The sequence below is a fragment of the Dendrobates tinctorius genome, unplaced genomic scaffold (assembly GCF_039654945.1).
Source record: "Dendrobates tinctorius isolate UK_male_01 unplaced genomic scaffold, ASM3965494v1 ptg000157l, whole genome shotgun sequence".
NCBI classification, from domain to species: Eukaryota; Metazoa; Chordata; class Amphibia; order Anura; family Dendrobatidae; genus Dendrobates; species Dendrobates tinctorius.
The window spans coordinates 16178427-16198787 of NW_027361824.1; positions in this window are offsets into that span (position 1 = coordinate 16178427).

The window sequence follows — 20361 nt, forward strand, 5'->3', positions numbered from 1 at the left end:
GAACACATAGAAGTATTATGTATGTGTTACTGTATTATTGCTGGGTTTGCCAACAAGGGTTTTGCCACCAAGTATTAAGTCTTGTTTGCCAGAGGGATCAAATACTTATTTCTCACTGCAAAATGCAAATAAATTTATATCATTTATACAATGTGATTTTCTGGATTTTATTTTTGATATTCCATCTCTCAATGTTAAGATTAACCTTCCCTTAAAATTATAGACTGTTCATGTCTTTCTCAGAGGGCAAACTTACAAAATCAGAAAGGGATCAAATACTTATTTCCTTCACTGTATATACAGAATAATAATTTACTTACACCTTCTGGTTACCGAAGAAAATAACCACAAACAAATAAAATAAACAAAAGTTTACAAAATATATAAACTTTTTCTTTCTTTTTCTTTAATATAAAATAACCACAAACTATACAAATATATACAAGACTAAACTAAACACCCCACACACAACCCCACCATTCCCAACCCCCGCACTGACCTGAGAGCTGGTCCTGCGTCTCATGCCTCAGTCCATGTCCAACGTCCATAGGCCAGATCAGGTAGTGCCAGTGTTTCCCAAAACACCCCAGTGTCCCATAAGATAAATCCACCTCCCCCCTTTTCTCACCACCCAACCTAACACCTACACCCAAATCTATATCCCTATATATAATATATTCAGAAATAAACACTACAACACCCACAAATCACAAAGCCCAAGTTCGGCGCCTGCAGCCCTACATCACTGTATACCGATCACAAAACAAAACTCTACAGTGTCGGCAGCAGCCCACCACTAGGAAAGGAGATGACCAGACTAGGGCACACTAAAAGAAAAGCCCCTTCAGAGGAGAGCGGCCCTACGTGTGCCAAGTCTCCCATACTCCACAAAGCGCACCTTCACCAGGTCACTGAGTATGGTCCTAAACACATCGTCCACTGTGAGGATTTTCCGTTGCATCGATACTAAGCACCGTGCATTCCACGTGTGATACCTAACCACTGCGCTGACTAGAAATAATGTGCAGCGGTCCCGGCCACCAAGGTCTCCGAATGCTCCATAGGCCCATTCCGCATAGGAGAGACCGGCCAGGCGAGACCAGCCAATGGATGCGCCCACCCTGTTGTACACCTCTGTGTTGAAGGGACAATCAAGCAGGAAATGGTCCATGCTTTCCAGCACGGTACCACAATGCTCCCGAGGACAGTTCCTGTCCTCAGAGCTCCTACACTTCAGATTGTCTCTCACACACAGTTTCCCATGGAAGCAGCGCCAACTCCCAAAACTTCGAGGGGATCCTGATAGAATTCAGAAGATGCAAACTCACCCCAAGACCCCGACTTGGGCAATCCCTGAGCACCAGGGGCCACTGGAAATGGGTCAACAGAACCCTATTGTCAAGGAGTTTCCTTGGCAGAGTCCTGATCTCCCACATTCCCAGACCCCCACAGTGAATTACCTTCAGAACCAAGGTAGCGTAAGCCGGAACATATCCATGTGGTGTGCGAAGATCCTTCACTTGCCCTCCTGTCTCCCATTCCAGGAAGAAAGACTGAAACCATCCCCTACAGGAGAATACTCATGGAGGAGCCCTCTCTTTCCAAAGGTTTGCAATATTGATCTTAATGAAGGTAGCCACAAGGAATATCACAGGGTTAACCATACCCAACCCTTCTACTCGTATGATAAGTATCCTCCCTCTTGACCAGATTCAGTCTATTACCCCATAACAGTTGGAAGAACAAACTGCAGACCCAAGTCCAGAGAGGCTCCGGCAAGATGCACACACTGCCCAGATAAATCAGTAAAGGGAGCAGGAAATTTTGATCAGGTTTACCCTTTCCCTTAGGGTCAAAGACCAACCCTTCCATTGGTTCACTGTCAGAGACACCGCACTACACTTGCTTATAGAGCCAGTGCGCGTGTCCTGAGTACAGAAGCAGTGCTAAACGAGGTACAGGAGGGATAAACAGACGGGAGGTCAGACAAAGCCAAAGGTCATACACAGGATCACAGTACAGTACCAGGGAGGAGACAGAGCGGGTAATCAGGGCCAAGCAGAGATCAAAACCAAACAGACATAGGAGGTACCAGGCAGAATCCAAAGCGATATCCAGGAAACAGACCGAGTCATACACAGAGAATCAAGTAACCAGAAACACAGCACTAACACACTCAGGGGTCACCACACAATACCAAGGGCGAGAGTATAACTGACAGGGATGGGAGCGTCCTGAGGCTATAAGAAGCCTCCCCCAGAACCAGGGAGAGGCCACAATCATAGCCCCAGGTGTGCAGGTAAGCCTGCACCGGGATCACAACCTTTAACCCCAGAAATGCCAGTCATCAGTACTGGTTCCATACATTAACCCCACGTGTGCGAGTCAAACCCGCACTGAGATCATGACAGTACCCCCCTCTCAACGGGGGGCCTCTGGACCCCCAGGCTTGCCCGGGTACTTAGCATGGAAAGCCCGCACCAGGCGATCAGCATGCATTAACCGGGCCGGTACCCAGGACCTGTCCTCCGGTCCATACCCCTTCCAATGAACCAGGTACTGTACCGACTGCCGTACCAACCTGGAATCTAAGATATGACCAACCTCGTACTCCACCTGCCCCTCGACCAAAACAGGAAGAGCAGCAGGCTCGGAGTCTCCCCGGACTGCTTCAAAAGGTTTCAGTAGAGATTTGTGGAAGACGTTAGGGATCTTGAAAGAGGGTGGAAGGCACAGCCTATACGCCACTGGATTGATTTTTTCCACAATCTTGTACGGGCCAATGAATTTGGGTCCCAACTTGGCTGACGGAATCTTTAACTTAATGTTTCGCGTGGAGAGCCAAACTTTCTCTCCCACCCGAAACATGGGACCAGGTGTTCGTTTCCTGTCCGCAAAAAACTTATACCTGCCTTGAGACCTGGATATACGCCGCTGGACTTCTGCCCATGTATCTTTTAACCGCTGAACAGAGTCCTCAGCCCTGGGACACCCCGAATCCAGACGAGAAAACTCACCAAAATGAGGACTGAACCCATAATTGATCAAAAAAGGAGTCATACCCGTGGATTGACTCACCCGACTATTGAAGGCAAATTCAGCCAATGGCAGTGCATCGCACCAGTCATTCTGTCTAGCAGAGGTTAGACACCTGAGGATCTGTTCCAGGGACTGGTTAGTGCGCTCCGTCTGCCCATTGCTCTCAGGATGGTATGCAGACGAAAAGGACAGAGACATACCTAATTTTTTGCAGAAAGCACGCCAAAACTTAGCCACAAACTGCACACCACGATCAGACACCACATTCAGGGGTACCCCATGCAACCGGATCACATGCTGCACAAACAACCTGGACAACGTCTCAGCTGATGGTAGTGCGGACAGGGGTACGAAATGAGCCTGCTTAGAAAACCTGTCCACCACTACCCATACCACTGTATTACCCTTAGATGGAGGGAGATTGGTAATAAAATCCATGGATAAGTGAGTCCATGGCCTTTCGGGCACTGCCAAGGGTATCAGCTCCCCTGCCGGCCGGCTATGAGAGCTTTTAGAACGAGCGCAGACCCCACAACCAGCAATGAATTTTTTTATGTCCGAACCAAGGATAGGCCACCAAAAGATCCTAGCCACCGCCAGACGTGTGGCCGAAATACCAGGGTGAGCACTCAGCTTGGATTCATGGAACTCCTGCAAGAGTTTCAGGCGAAGTTGCTCTGGGACAAACAACTTCCCCTCCGGCTTGGCCGCCGGGGCCAGCGACTGGGTTCCCTGAATCTCCCGTTCCAATTCAGATGAGACCTCTGCTATCACAACCCCAGGGTGAAGAATGGAGGACGGTGGCTCAGGGGGCGACACCGGCTGAAAACTGCGTGATAAGGCGTCAGCCTTGACATTCTTAGACCCTGGACGAAACGTTATCGTAAACTGAAAATGGGAAAAAAAAAGTGACCAACGGGCCTGTCTGGGCTTTAGACTTTTAGCAGACTCAACATATGACAAATTTTTGTGATCCGTGATCACCGTAACCAGGTGACTGGCCCCCTCCAAAAAGTGCCTCCATTCTTCAAACGCCAATTTGACCGCAAGAAGCTCTCTATTGCCTACGTCGTAATTTCTTTCCGCAGCAGAGAACTTCTTGGAAAAGAAAGCACATGGCCTGAGGTCGGTTAGAGTGGCAGGCCCTTGGGAAAACACCACCCCCACCCCCACCTCAGAGGCGTCCACTTCCACGATGAATGGTTTGGACGGATCTGGCTGCACTAACACAGGAGCAGACATAAAACATTTTTTCAGCGTTGCAAAGGCCTCTTTTGCGAGCGAGGACCAATTTCTCACATCCGCACCTTTGCATGTAAGATCCGTGAGAGGTTTGACCACTTGAAAAACCCCGGATAAATTTGCGGTAATAATTGGCGAACCCCAAGAAGTGCTGAAGACCCTTAAGATCTCGGGGTTGCACCCAATCCGCAATGGCCTGCACCTTCTTGGGGTCCATGCGAAAACCCTCACCGGATACAATTAACCCCAAAAAGGACAACTCTTGTACACAGAATACACATTTCTCCAATTTGGCATACAAATGATTTTCTCTAAGCCTTTGGAGCACAGTTCGTACATGTTCCAAATGAGAATACTTGTCGGGGGAATATATAAAAATATCATCTAAGTAGATAACGACAAAACGACCAATGAGATCTGAGAATACCACGTTGATGAAATTCTGAAATATGGCAGGGGCGTTGGTAAGACCAAATGGCATGACTAAATTTTCAAATAGTCCCTCGGTCATGAGGAACGCGGTTTTCCATTCATCCCCCTCTCGGACCCTTATCAAATTATATGCCCCCCGAAGGTCCAGTTTAGAAAACCACTTTGCCCCTGATAGTTGGTTACATAAATCGGGAATCAACGGAAGGGGGTACGTATTCCGTACAGTAATTTGATTAAGCTCCCGGAAGTCGAGACAGGGACGTAACCCGCCATCTTTTTTCTTTACAAAAAAGAAACCTGCCACCACCGGTGAGACTGAAGGACGTATGTGTCCTTTGCGCAGACTTTCAGTAATGTACTCCTTCATAGCCAAGCGCTCAGGATCGGACAAATTAAACAGACGGGCTTTGGGTAATTTAGCCCCCGGGACCAGCTCAATAGCGCAGTCAAAGGGTCTATGTGGCGGTAACGTCTCGGCCTCGCTTTTGGAGAATACATCTTCGAAGTCCTTCAGGCATTCCGGAATACCTTCCAGCTCGACAGATGATACAGACACAGATTTAACAGGTTCAACCAGCAGTGCGGATTTATCACATAACTCAAAATCATTAAACACCCATTGAACAATCTCCCCCGTTTTCCAGTTAATAACTGGGTTATGGCATTGTAACCAGGGCATGCCCAACACCAACCCTGCAGGTAGATTGTCCAGCACAAAACAACTTATGTTTTCCACATGAGTAGCGCCCACTCTGAGCGAAAACACATCAGACATAAAGCGAATTCCCTCCTTAATGAGGGGAGATGAGTCAATGGCCATCACCTTGATCGGAACCTTGAGCCTAACTGGCCCTATCTTGCAGTGTGTGACCAATTGGGAGTCAATAAGATTAATAGATGATCCGCAGTCCACGAAGGCTGTAGAGGAAAAAGAACTACCATCCACAAACAGTTCCACAGGCAGTACTACTTTAGAAAACGAGGAAAATGGTACCTGAGGGTCTGAGCAGCCTCCCCGTTGACTACCCAGACCTAGTCGTTTCCCGATGACCGGGTTTGAAGACGGGCAATTCGGGCACTCCCTTTTCCAATGTCCCGTTTTACCGCAGTAAAAGCATAACTGCTTGTCCTTCCGGCGTTTCCTCTCCGTATCCTTCAGGGAGAGGGCGCCTACATCCATGGGCTCAGGGGCAGTCTCTTTTCCACTGGGGAATAATGGAGTATCCACCTGCATCACCCCTCTGGCCCGCAGCCTGCGGTCCATCCGGACGGCCTGGGTCATGGCGTGCTCGAGAGAGTTAGGTGGGGGATGTAACGCCAAGGCATCCTGCAGCCGCTCGGACAAGCCTCTGCGAAAGAGTCCTCGGAGTGCGGCGTCTCTCCAGGAGACCTCTGCCGCCCAGCAGCGGAACTCAGAACAAAACCACTCAGCTGAGTGTTTCCCCTGACAGACACTCATCAACATGTCCTCTGCCAATCGCACTCGGTCAGGTTCATCATAAATGTGCCCGAGGGCCTCAAAGAATGCGTTCACTGACATACGTTCAGGAGCAGAGGAAGACAGAGAGAAAGCCCATGCTTGCGGAGCCCCCTGAAGTAGGGAAATAATGACCCCCACCCTCTGGAACTCATCCCCGGAGGAGCGGGGCCTTAGAGGAAAAAAAAAGCTTGCATCCTTCTCTGAAAGACCTGAACTCCTTTTTATCCCCTGAGAAAAGGTCTGGCAATTTGACCGGAGATTTGGGGGACGCTAATGACACATCCCTACCCCCAGAACTAGAAGCCCCTGCATCGACAGCCCCCTGCACAGTAACCACCAACTGTTGCTGGGTCTGGGCCATCGTGCGTTGTTCCACATTGAGCTTATGGAACATTTGGGTCAGGTGCTTGACCTGATCAGCCAAGGCTTGTATTGGATCCATGAGGATAACACACACTTTTTTTTTTTTTTTCCTTTCAGAGAACACCAGATCCAACCTTAAAAGAGCTGCCAATCCAACCGTTCACAAGCGGGAAACTCTCTGCCCCTCCATATAAGCTCTTAAGCCAATCAACATGTATTCAGGATGGCTAGCAGCCGCAAATCATGCAGCTACGGTGACAGAAACTAAATTTCTGAGCACATCCAATTACTCGGAGATCACCCGAGCATGATCGGGAAATCTCGAGTAACGAGTATACTCACTCATCACTGGTTACAAGTCATCACGGTCACTTTCTGGACTTGTTTTGGCAAGACACAACCTGAATGGCAAAGTCTCACCAGTCCGGCTTATTTTGTGCCTTCTCATAATTCGATCAGAATAGCTCATGCCCCTCTGGCCGAACAAAGCTGACATCAAACTCAAGCGTGGAATAGGGATGCATCAAGGCGTAGATGTCAATCGCCATGAAGCCCATCCTCAGCAGGAGCTCCACAACCCTAGACCTTGGAGGACACGCATCATTGCCCCTCCACCGAAGATGGACCACATTCCTATTCACACTGCCTGGCCCAACTTTGGGAGGGACCATACTGGGCCTCCCTTTTTGCTCCCGGAAGGCCCCAAGCCATGCTTCTCTATCCAGAATGTTAGATCAATCTCTCAACCCTCTACTATTAGTGATCTCACCCCTTCTTTAGAGCCTCCAGGAGACGCCGCTGCAACACACCGTCCCCAGAGCCCGGAGATGAGGAGGACGCCCTATTTCCCCCGGAGGGACAGTGGCTTAACTCCTAATGGGCACTGCCACCACCGGCGGAGGGGGGGTAACCAGACCAGTGAACATATCAACTCCAACAGTATCACTATTACCCACCTCCATAACCCCTTCACCCTCCACCAAACCCGCAACCACACCACTAGACAAATAATTTTCCTCATTCACACCCACCACTTTCAATCTGCTGGACCAGTAACAACAGGGGGTGACATTTTGACATCCACATCATCAGGCACAAGGGGCTCAGTCTCCTCCACAGAACTGGAGGTGACCTCACCCCTGGTCTTATGTGTGCCCTCCGCATCATCAGTTGATAATTTTTGTTGCTTCATAGTTGCCACCAGGCGCCGCTGATCTTTCGCTGCTATGAGGTGCCACTGATGCTTAGTATCAGGATCTTGCGGAAGAGGGGCACCAACACAGAATATGATTTTGGGAGGAACGGAACTCCCAGTTCTGGCAACCCCCTCACACTGCCGCTGCTTCTCAACTAAGTGATCAGTGGCAACAGCATTCGCGCCATGGCTACTGGAGCTGCCCCCTACACTGGGCCGCTTCCACCTCCCACTGAGAAGTGCGCCACAGTATTGTGGCCTGACCATAAGCCCTCACTGTCTAGCCTCTTGGTTGATGCATCTGCTGCTTTGTCCCAGGTACTACAAGCAGAGACGGAGCTCTGCACCTCACTACCTTGCTTTGTAATCTCCCCGCGCCTTTGCACTGGATCCACAGGGAAACCCGGGCTGGGCTGAGCAATGGGCCTTATACAGCTAGCTGAACCTGCAGCTGACTCAGGGGGTACAGGGAGGGGGACATACATGTAGCTTACCGCTTCCTGCAGCTTTGGCTTGATCTTCTGTGCCAATTTCTTCTCGCCCCCACATGCTTCCTCTGGTAAATCATCACCAAGATGGAAGTTCTGAAGGCACACTGGGGACTCCAGGAGCTTGATCTCCGCCATTAGAGCCCCTCCCTGGCCGCTGTTGTCACTGTCCTCCCCAGAGCCAGCAAAACTGCGACCGGTTGTCAATGTCGCCTGTCCTGCAGGGAGCTCGCTGCATGTGGCCTGCGGGTGACTTTGCAGGCTGCCAGGTGGGGCTTTCTGCTGGTCATTATCACTCCCATCATCCAACTGGTTCTCAGGCTGCAGCCCCATCTGCCTTTGTTCTCTGTTATCAGCCATTTCTCTAAATCTGTCCTCATTCATTAGTTTTTCTTTAAATGGTCCACTACTCTTTCTCATAAATGCTTTCTTCACTTCCAGCTCATTGATTTCAATTTTCAGTTTCTTTACCTCTGCCAGGAGTTGGGTCTTCCTTGGTTTGGAGGCACCTGCAGCTTTGGAGCATGTGAAGAGCCTCCAGATGGTCTTACTTGAAACTTCATGCTCATGGAGGTGGCTCATGACCTGGGAGCCATAGGTGGATAAAGACTCCCGGGGTCTCTGCAGCCCACAATCTTCCTCCATGAGGTTGGCCTCTCCACCATGAGCACTCAGCTTTCCTCCTGAAGAATCACTATTACTCACGCTGGCAGGCTATTCCACCATATTGGAAGCCTTGCAGCTTCTCTGGGTCTCCAAAGACCAGTAGAGAGTTGGAGCCATATTGCTGTGACTACTAGTGGAACATCTCACCCCCCGAGTCCTCTGATATACAGGCCAGTTGCTGGTTTCTCCTGACCCCCCCGGCCTGGTCCGGGGAACAGAAGCCTGGGACTTGGCTCCATTGCTCATGCCAGGAAACCCACTCCGTCCCTGGGTAGGAGAGAGAGCAGGTCCCTGGGTGGAGAAATGCTGGTTCTCTGAGCTCTGGAGCACACAGCAGGATCAGCAGCGAACACACCCACAGTCATCACAATGAGCAGCAGCTGAACAGAGCTGCACTCACTAATCTGCTGGTGGAATCACTGTGTACATACATTACCGATCCTGTACTGATCCTAGGTTATACTCAACAGCTGCACTATTCTGCTGGTGGAGTCACTGTGTACATACATTACATTACTGATCCTGAGTTACATCCTGTATTATACTCCAGAGCTGCACTCACTATTCTGCTGGTGCAGTCACTGTGTACATACATTACATCACTGATCCTGAGTTACATCCTGTATTATACTCCAGAGCTGCACTCACTATTCTGCTGGTGGAGTCACTGTGTACATACATTACATTACTGATCCTGAGTTACATCCAGTATTATACCCCAGAGCTGCGCTCACTATTCTGCTGGTGCAGTCACTGTGTAAATGTGGCGCCCCCAGGAGTATGGCCACCATAGTGACTTTGCCTTCCTCCAGGGAGGGTGATGTCATGCTTGGAAGCAGTGAAGGGTCTCTCTCGCAGTTAACCTATACATGCAACACAGTTCCACTCCAGGACAGCAGGGGGGACTCTGAACCGGAATTGAAGGGATGAGTGCTCTCTGAGGGCCAAGAGAAAGGAGGGGTCAGTTAGTGTGAGGAGGTCCATGTGTGCAGACGTGTGGAGAGAGACTGGAGGTTGAGCTGAGGAAAGAGAGCTCCCTCCCAGTGACAGTGCATGAGCTGGAGCCTGGTCTCCACGGGTGTATGGATACTGACGGTCCTGCACCAGAAACCAGAGGAGTAGGAGGCTGTAAATGCCCTACTCTCATCTAAGACTCAGAGGCACAACAGCACAGAGTGAGCCAAGAGAGGAATACGGCTACAGCTGTCTGTCACACGAGGAGTGCTAGTAGAAGAGAATCAGGAGGAACTTCAGTGTAACTCAGTACTAGGAGTACTTCATTCAAATAAGCGCTAGGAAGGAGACTGCACAGCCCATCTGCTGAGAGAGAATCCTGAGCTGCTTCCAGGCTAGCCTGCTCCGGTACCATCTGTAATCAGGACCCTGGACTGCATTTATCAAGTAAAGGTACAGAAACTGCACCCCGCTGTGTTCTTGTCTGCTTCCTACCCTTCCGCCACTGTTACATCCCCGTGCCAACCACATCTACACCGACCTGGGACTACAGCTTCACCTGTGGGGAGCTTTTACATCTTTGCTGCACCATACCATACCATCAGTCCCAGTGGATCTGCATGCAGCGCCGGCTTAACATCTCACTTGCCGAACACCACAGGTGGCGTCACAAACTATTCCATTCACTACATTCTACCATTCAATTTCCCCCATTAATTGGGCGCCCAGGGCCACGGACCGGGTCACCGCTGCTATGACACATCCCGCCGACACCGGCCCGGTACCGAGTACCCCACAGCCCTGGGAGGTCGACCCAACTTGGCGTCACGAACAGGATTACGGAGCCCGGTACCCCCCTGGGTCCTGTGTGCCATAGACTGTGTTTGTGTAAAAGACTGTGTGTGAAATTGGCGCCGATTGCCGCCATTGGCGCGCGCAGGAAGAAAAGGGGCAGGTCTTCGTGGGCGGAGCCTGCCACAGAGCGCGAAGAAGTGAAGTGATGCGCGGGAAGAGAGGACAGCGAGCGAGAAGTGGGAAGAGCTAAGGCCTACAGTCCGGAGCGTCGGGTCTGCGAAGCGGCCACCGGTGAGCTCACACAACCCCCGGCCCTGGCTAACGTTAACTAGGGGGGAAGAGAATGTCTGCACCGAGCAACAATGCAGCGGCGGACGCCGTTGCCAACCCTGCAGCACCGCAGGGAGGAGCGCCCGCCGCAGCGGTCTCCATAATGCCTCTGTCTATGCCCTATATACCGGGAGCAGCCTGGCTACCGCAGTACTCGGGTGAGTCACATACCCTGAGTGAATTTTAAGAGAGACTGTGCAGTTTGTTTAAAGTATACCCTCTGTCTGAAAGCCAGAAAGTGAACATCCTTATTGGACAGCTAACAGGTGCAGCACAGAGAGAGGTGAAAGCCTGGCAGGACACTGGCAAAGAGACTGTTAAAAAGATTCTAGCCAAGCTGAGAAGCACCTTTGACACCCGCCCTGCAGCTGAAGTCAAGATGCGATTCTTTGGATGTAAGCAGAGAGTGCAGGACAGTATCAGGGACTATGCTCTTAACCTGCAGGAGGCGCTGCGGGCAGTTAAGCAAGTTGATCCTGACAGTGTGAAGGTGGAAGATAAACTGTTAAAGGAGCAGTTCATTGAAGGACTCCTATCCAGTACCCACAGGGGACAGTTGCGCATTATAACCCTGCAAAACCCTGATCAAGACTTTGCTGATTTTAAGGACAGGGCTATTCGGATCCTGCAGGAACCCACTGACAGCCGTCCAGCGCCACCTAGGCGTCCAGCGATCACCTACCATCAGGAAGCAACATCTTTCCCTTCCATCCCTGTGGAGGCTGATGCACTGATTCTGGATAAAGATCTGACAGAAGAGCTGCGTCTTCAGGTCCAGGAGTTGACCAGGGGAATGGCTGCACTTACTAAAACTGTGCAGTCCCTGCAGGTGTCCTCCAAGGAGAAGATCCAGCTTGCTTCCAGTCCAGAGGATGTCCCGTGGCTCCGTAGGAGGAGTGCCCCGCCACTTCGAGGGAGGAACAACGACCGCTATGACCAGGACGGACGTCCCATCTGTCATCGCTGCTACAAGGCGGGTCATCCTGCAAGATTTTGTCCTTTAAACGAGCAACCCCCCAGGAGTAGGACCACAAGGCCCAAGGAACTGGCGAGTCAAGTATGTGGGAGGGAGACCGATCCTTCCTGTGGTGATTGAGGGCATCCCCATGAACGCTTTGCTGGACACTGGCTCCCAGGTGACCACCATGCCCTATATCCTCTACAAGCGAAATTGGGCTGATTCTGAACTCACCCGTGGCCCAACTGATGAGCTGACAGTAGTTGCCAGTAATGGTCAGTCTTTGCTGCAGATAGGATGTGAGGAAATTACTGTTAAAGTGGGGAGGGTGGAGTTGAAATCTCAAGGTCTGATAGTTGTGGATATTGATCGACGTGAATGTAATCCCATGATGACTCTTGGTACAAATGTAATTGAAAATTGTCTTTCCGAGGTAATTGTCTTGTTGCAACAGGTGGCTGAGACTGCTGGTTCCAGTGAACAACGAGTCCTGCAGAAGGAGATTAAGGCCCTGATGCAAAGACAACAGGTAGAACTCTCTGGCGGAGAAATTGGCAGCGTCAGAGTGAGTGATCCCTTCCCCATTGCAATACCCCCCAGATGTGAAATGTTGATTTGGTGTCGGGCAGCCATAGGCCTCAGAGGGAGAGATTACCAAGCATTGGTAGAACCAGTATATTCTGATAGCAGACCCACTGTCCTGACAGCCAGAGGGGTAGTTGATGTACGTAAAGGGAGAGTACCTGTACGCCTTTTGAATTGTGGGGAGGAGGAGGCCACAATACCTCGGTACGCCACAGTTGCTAAGCTGCTCACTGTTAATAACAACTCTTTGCAGACAGCAGTGCCCTTGGTCTCATCCGATCAGGTGGAGGACAATGGCTCTGTGAAGCAGATGGAGGAGTGGTGCCAGCAACTGCAGGTTGGGACTGACTCTACACCTTCATACCAAAAAAATGGGGTTTACAGAGTGACACAAAGAATATGAGCAAAAGGGGTTCAACATCATATCCCCACTGGAGATCATCCACCCATTAAAGAAAGGTACCGGCCTATACCCACAACACAATACCAATGTGCTAAGGGTATGTTGAGAGAGATGAAGGAAGCTGGGGTTATCAGACACAGTTGTAGCCCCTGGGCAGCTCCAATAGTTTTTGTAAAGAAAAAGGATGGTACCATGAGAATGTGTGTTGATTACAGAAAAATTAACAGTATTACACATAAAGATGCCTACCCATTACCCAGAATTGAAGAGTCATTAGCTGCACTTAAAACTGCTAACTACTTTTCCACCTTGGATCTCACTAGTAGGTATTGGCAGGTTCCCGTGGCAGAGGCAAACAAGGAGAAAACAGCATTTACCACTCCAATGGGTCTCTGTGAGTTCAACTATATGCCATTCGGGCTCTGCACCACCCCAGGAACATTTCAGCAGCCAAACAGAAAAGTTCCACCTTTGAATGGACTGAGGAGTTGGAGAGGTCCTTCACCCGGCTGAAGATGGCTCTCACGGGAGATTAAGTTCTGGCCTACGCAGATTATGACAAACCATTTGTGTTGTATACGGATGCCAGCAACGTGGGACTGGGAGCAGTACTGTCGCAAGTACAGAATGGCAAAGAAAGAGTGATCTCCTACGCCAGCAGGAAGCTACGTCCCACTGAAAGGAACCCTGACAACTACAGTTCCTTCAAGCTGGAGTTCCTCGCCATAGTCTGGGCTGTGACTGAAAGATTCAAGCATTACCTAGCTTCAGCCAAGTTTACAATCTTCACAGACAACAATCCCTTGACTCACTTGGACACTGCAAAACTAGGTGCACTGGAGCAACGATGGATGGCTCGGCTGTCTAACTATGAGTTTACCATCAAGTACCGGGCAGGGCACAAGAATGCCAATGCTGATGCGCTGTCCAGGATGCCTAGTCTGCCAGATGCAGGAGAAGACCCTGAGGCTCTTGAAGAATTAGAGTTGCCTCCGTTCCACCGGCCACTTGCGGCCCAGCGTGCTCAAGGAGTGAGAAACAGACGGTCTGGCTTGAAAGAAGTCACCCTAAATCCATTGCCCCATCATGACTGGGCAGAAACTCAGGATAGTGACCCCGCAGTCCGCCTGGTGAAGGAGCTACTGCCACAAGCTGACTCACGCCCAGAGTCGAATGCTCCTGAAGAAACTCAGCAGTTGTGGAAGGAAAAAGGTCGGCTGTTCATTTATGAAGGAAAGCTGTGTCGGAGGAGTATCAATGCCCGCACTCATGAGCTGGTTTGGCAGGTGATAGTCCCAAAGAGAGAGGCATCAATGGTCCTGGAAGCATACCACAATGGAGCTGGACACTTCGGATGGAAGAAGTTGGAAGCATTGCTCCGGGAGAGGTTCTACTGGGCTGGTATGAGGACAGCCATTGAGAGGTGGTGCCGGGAGTGTGGACAAAGTAACCTGCGCAGAAAGGATCGAAACAGCCAGAGAGCTCCTCTACAGCCAATCATCACCAAACAGACACTGGAGTTGGTAGCCCTGGACCATGTGAAGCTGGTTCCAAGCCGGTCAGGCTACATCTATGCTCTTACCATTGTGGATCACTACTCAAGATTCCTGGTAGTTGTGCCTGTCAAAGATCAAACAGCCAGGACAGCAGCCAGAGCATTCCAACAGCACTTCTGTAGACCACATGGATATCCTGAGCAAGTGCTTACAGATCAAGGACCTGCCTTTGAGGCAGAAGTGTTCCAGGAATTCTGTAACTTGTATGGTTGTAAGAAGATCCGGACAACACCGTATCACCCACAGACCAATGGCATGTGTGAGAAGATGAACCAGGTAGTGATTGACCTACTGAAGACCTTGCCTTTGGAGGAGAGGAATCTGTTGCCAGAAAAGTTGTCAGATCTGGTAGACCTCTACAACCACATCCCTGTGAATTCCACCAACTGCTCTCCAGCCTACCTAATGAGAGCAAGGCCTGGTAAACTGCCTATTGATTTGGACATGGGAGTCCTGACACCTGAAGTAACATCACCAGATGCTGACTGGGATACAGAGAGGCAGCAACAGTACAGAAGAGTACAAGAATGCGTGGAAAAGAGTCTAGCTCAGGCAAGACAGAAGCAAGAAAGGCACTACAATCAGAATGCACCTGCAGTTCCCTTGTCACCAGGAGAACAAGTTCTCAAGAGGAAAAGAAGATTGCATAAGCTGGATGATCAATGAGAAGCTGAACCCTACACCATTCTTCCCTCAAACTTTGACAATACCAAGGTGTGCCTTATTAGTAAAGATGGAGGAGAAACCTCAGCAGCAGTATCCAGGGATCATTTGAAATTATGCCCTGACCAGAAGAGAAAGTATGGAAGAACAAGATAACGTCCAACCCATAGAAGAAGAAAAGGTCAGCACCATACTTGGCGAATTCCCTGCAAATTGGACTAAAGTAAATGATGCAATAGTGGTGCCAGTGTTGACATTTCCCCAATTGGTAGCACAGGAAGAAGTGACTCAAGAAAATCCTGAAGATCAGGAAAATCAGGCAGCAGATGCCACACCAGCAGTGGAGCCAGAGAACCTTCGCCCTGCCAGTGATGAACCTGTTGTGCCCATGTTGAGTCAAAGAGTTCCTAGACAATCTAGTATCCCTGTGCCATGCAGAACCACCAGTAGTGTATCCAGTACATTACACACTACACCAGTGTTACGCAGGTCTACCCGTACTACACAAGGTATACCACCCATCAGATATCGTATCTAGCTAAGTTAATGTAAATGTTTAAATTGTATGTATATATGTAACTGTTCTCAAGTTTTGTGCCTACAGGTAACCTGTAAGAGTTTTGTTTGAATTTGCCAGTTTTGTTTTATGGACATTGTACCACAGGACTTGTGTGGTCACCAACCTGTATATAGTTCACCATTTGCCCAGGAATGGACCATGGACATTGATGCTTGGACTTGTCATCATATTTTTGAGCTCTTAGGTTTTTGTACATTTTTCCCTTTTTCAAATCTTGTACAACTGCATTTGTTATATGTTTATATGTTTTTCATATGTTTTGTTCAGCCCAGGAGCGCTGACTTGCACTAGGGGGGAATGTGGCGCACCCCAGGAGTATGGCCGCCACAGTGACTTTGCCTTCCTCCAGGGAGGGTGATGTCATGCTTGGAAGCAGTGAAGGGTCTCTCTCACAGTTAACCTATACATGCAACACAGTTCCACTCCAGGCCAGCAAGGGGGACTCTGAACCGGAATTAAAGGGAGGAGTGCTCTCTGAGGGCCAAGAGGAAGGAGAGGTCAGTTAGAGTGAGGAGGTCCACGTGTGCAGACGTGTGGAGAGAGACTGGAGGTTGAGCTGAGGAAAGAGAGCTCCCTCCCAATGAGAGCGCATGAACTGGAGCCTGGTCTCCACGGGTATATGGATATTGACGGTCCTGCACCAGAAACCAGAGGAGTAGGAGGCTGTAAATGCCCTACTCTCATCTAAGACTCGGAGGCACAACAGCACGGAGTGAGCCAAGAGAGGAATACGGCTACAGCTGTATGTCATACGAGGAGTGCTAGTAGAAGAGAATTAGGAGGAACTTCAGTGTAGCTCAGTACTAGGAGTACTTCATTCAAATAAGCGCTAGGAAGGAGACTGCACAGCCCATCTGCTGAGAGAGAATCCTGAGCTGCTTCCAGGCTAGCCTGCTCCAGTACCATCTATAATCAGGACCCTGGACTGCATTTATCAAGTAAAGGTACAGAAACTGCACCCCGCTGTGTTCTTGTCTGCTTCCTACCCTTCCGCCACTGTTACATCCCCGTGCCAACCACATCTACACCGCCCTGGGACTACAGCTTCACCTGTGGGGAGCTTTTACATCTTTGCTGCACCATACCATCAGTCCCAGTGGATCTGCATGCAGCGTCGGCTTAACACCTCACTTGCCGAACTCCACAGGTGGCGTCACAAACTATTCCATTCACTACATTCTACCATTTAATTTCCCCCATTAATTGGGCGCCCAGGGCCACGGACCGGGTCACCGCTGCTGTGACACATCCCGCCAACACCGGCCCGGTATCGAGTAGCCCACAGCCCTGGGAGGGTGACCAATACATACATTACATCACTGATCCTGAGTTACATCCTGCATTATACTCCAGAGCTGCACTCACTATTCTGCTGGTGCAGTCACTGTGTACATACATTACATTACTGATCCTGAGTTACATCGTGTATTATACGCCAGAGCTGCACTCATTATTCTGCTGGTGCAGTCACTGTGTACATACATTACATGACTGATCCTGAGTTACATCCTGTATTATACCCCAGAGCTGCTTTCACTATTCTGCTACAATGTGGCCAAACTGAATGAGTTACTGACATTTAGTCTAACCATAACTATGACATGTCCTGGATGCAGCATTATGGTGTGATCCTATTAACACTTTGGCTATAGGACTGCATATCTCACTGCTGCCCTCTGCTGTTTAAGGATCTCTACATTTATAGCAATGCTAAATAATACATACATAATAATAATAATAATAATAATCTTTATTTATATAGCGCCAACATATTCCGCAGCGCTTTACAGTTGAACAGTTTCAAACACAACAGTCATAAGTAACAACGTTAACAATACAATAATTAAAGCGAAATAAGACGACCCTGCTTGTGGAGCTTACAATCTACAATGAGGTGGGGGAGATACAAAGCACAGGTTTGTATTTACAATGATGTATTTACAATGACGGTCCAGCCATCTTCAGGGGGTGGGGGTTAGATGGAGATAGTGAATGGGCTACACACACACAAACATAACATGACTTTGATTACTGAATGTGATAGGCCGCTCTGAACAAATGTGTTTTGAGCGAGCGCCTAAAACTATGCAAATTGTGGATGGTCCTAATATCTTGGGGTAGAGCATTCCAGAGAATTGGCGCAGCACGGGAGAAGTCTTGGAGTCGGGAGTGGGAGGTACGGATTAGGGCAGAGGTTAGTCGAAAGTCATTTGCAGAGCGCAGCGGTCAGTTAGGCCGATAGACAGAAATGAGGGAGGAGATGTAAAGGGGTGCCGCACTGTGGAGAGCTTTGTGGGTGAGAACAAGTACTTTGAATTGTACCCTGTAATGAATTGGCAGCCAGTGTAACGACTGGCGAAGAGCGGACGCGTCTGAGTAACATTTTATATCTACAGCAGCAGTCTTATTTATCAATAGCATATCAGGATGCTGCACATTGAATTTTATCTATTAAATCTAGGCTTTCAAAATTATTCATCCCTTTGACCTTTCACCTATTTTGTTACCTGTGTTTAAATATTTTTGATATCAGGTTTGTTTGTGATGCATCAACATTAAATAGTCTAAGGCCTGTTTCACATTTCTGTAGGTGGTCAGCTGACATCCGCCAAAAAGGAAAATTAATGGATCCGCCTGCGTTATGTGACATACGGATGTTAGCGGCTGCTATTTTGGTCGGATCCGCCGAAGATGCAAAGCGCTGGAAATTTAAAGCGATCGCGGTCTGGAAGGAGAGAGAGAGAGATTTTTTTTTCCGGCGCTTCCAGAACGGTATTTAGGGTTAATATGCTCGGCAGGGGAAAGCTTCAAAATAGCGGACCGTCGCTGCAAAAAAACATTGCATCATCCGTCCCATCCGCCCGGGAGATGCTAGCATTTTGACGTATCCGTCAAAAAACGGGTGGGACGGACGACTGTCGGTCAAGATCCGCCGCTAATGTAAGTCTATGGGGGAAAAAACGGATCTGCCCCTTTTTTGGCGAATCCGTTTTTTTCGAAAATTGGCGGATTTTGACTGACGTCAAAAAACTGAAGTATGAAACAGGCCTTAGTTGGTGAAGTGAGAGAAATATAGGCAAAAATTACATTTATGAGATAAAATAAAGATTGTCATGTGCATATGTATTCACCGCTTTTGCTATGAAGCCCTAAAAGTTTCTGGCGCAAGCAATTCCCTTCATACGTCCCATGCTTAGTGACAGAATGTCCCCCTGTGTGCAATCTAAGTGTCACATGTTTGTCAGTATATATACTTTACCTTTTCTGAAAGGTCACAGAGGCTGCAACACCATTAACAAGAGGCAACAATAACCAAACACCATGAAGACCATGGAGATCTCCAAATCACACCATGAAGACCAAGGAGATCGTCAAACAACACCATGAAGACCAAGGGGATCTCCGAACAACACCATGCAGACCAAGGAGATCTCCAAACAACATCATGCAGACCAAGGGGATCTCCGAACAACACCAAGAAGACCAAGGAGATTTCCAAACAACACCATGCAGAGCAATGAGCTCTCCAAACAGCACCAAGAAGACCAAGGAGATATCATCCAAACAACACCATAAAGACCCTTGAGATCACTAAACAACACCAGGAAGACCAAGGAGATATGCAAACAAAAGCAAGAAAACCAAGGAGATCTCCAAACAACACCATGAAGACCAAATAGCACTCCAAACAACACCATGAAGACCAAGTAGATCTCCAAACAACACCAAGAAGACCAAGGCGATCTTCAAACATGTCAGGGACCAAGTTTTTGAGAAGTACAAGTCAGGGTTGAGTTACAAAAAATATCCCAATATCTGTGATTCCCCAGAGCACCATCAAATCCATTATCACCGAATGGAAAGAGCATGATACCACATCAAACCTTCAAGCAATTCCCTTCATAAGTCCCATGCTTAGTGACAGAATTTCCATCTGCTTGCAATCTTAGTGTAACATGTCTGTCAGTATATACACTTTACCTTTTCTGAAAGGAAACAGAGGCTGCAACACCATTAACAAGAGGCACCAATAACCAAACTACACCATAAAGGAGATCTCCAAACAACACCATGAAGACCAAGGAGATCTCCAAACACTGTGAAGACCAAGGAGATTTCCAAACAACACCATGAAAACCAAGGAGATCTCCAAACAACACTGTGAAGACCAAGGAGATTTCCAAACAACACCATGAAGACCAAGGAGATCTCCAAACAACACCATGAAGATCAAGGAGATCCTCAAACAAGTCAGGGACCAAGTTGGTGAGAAGTGCAAGTCAGGGTTGAGTTATAAAAAAAAATCCTAATCTTCGATGATTCCCCGGAGCACCATCAAATCCATTATCATCAAATAGAAACAAATCTGCCAAGAGAGGGCACCCACCAAAACTCTCAACCAAAGCAAGGAGTGCATTAGTCAGAGAGGCATCACAGAGACCAGAGGTAATACTGAAGGAACTGCAGAGTTCCCAAGAAAAGACTGGAGTATCTGTCCATATGACCACAATAATCCGTACACTCCGTAGAGTGGCATTTATTGAACAGTGGGCAGAAAAAAAGCTGTTAGTTAAAGGGAACCTGTTACCAGGTTTGGCCGATATGAGTTACGGCCACCACCTTTCAGGGTTT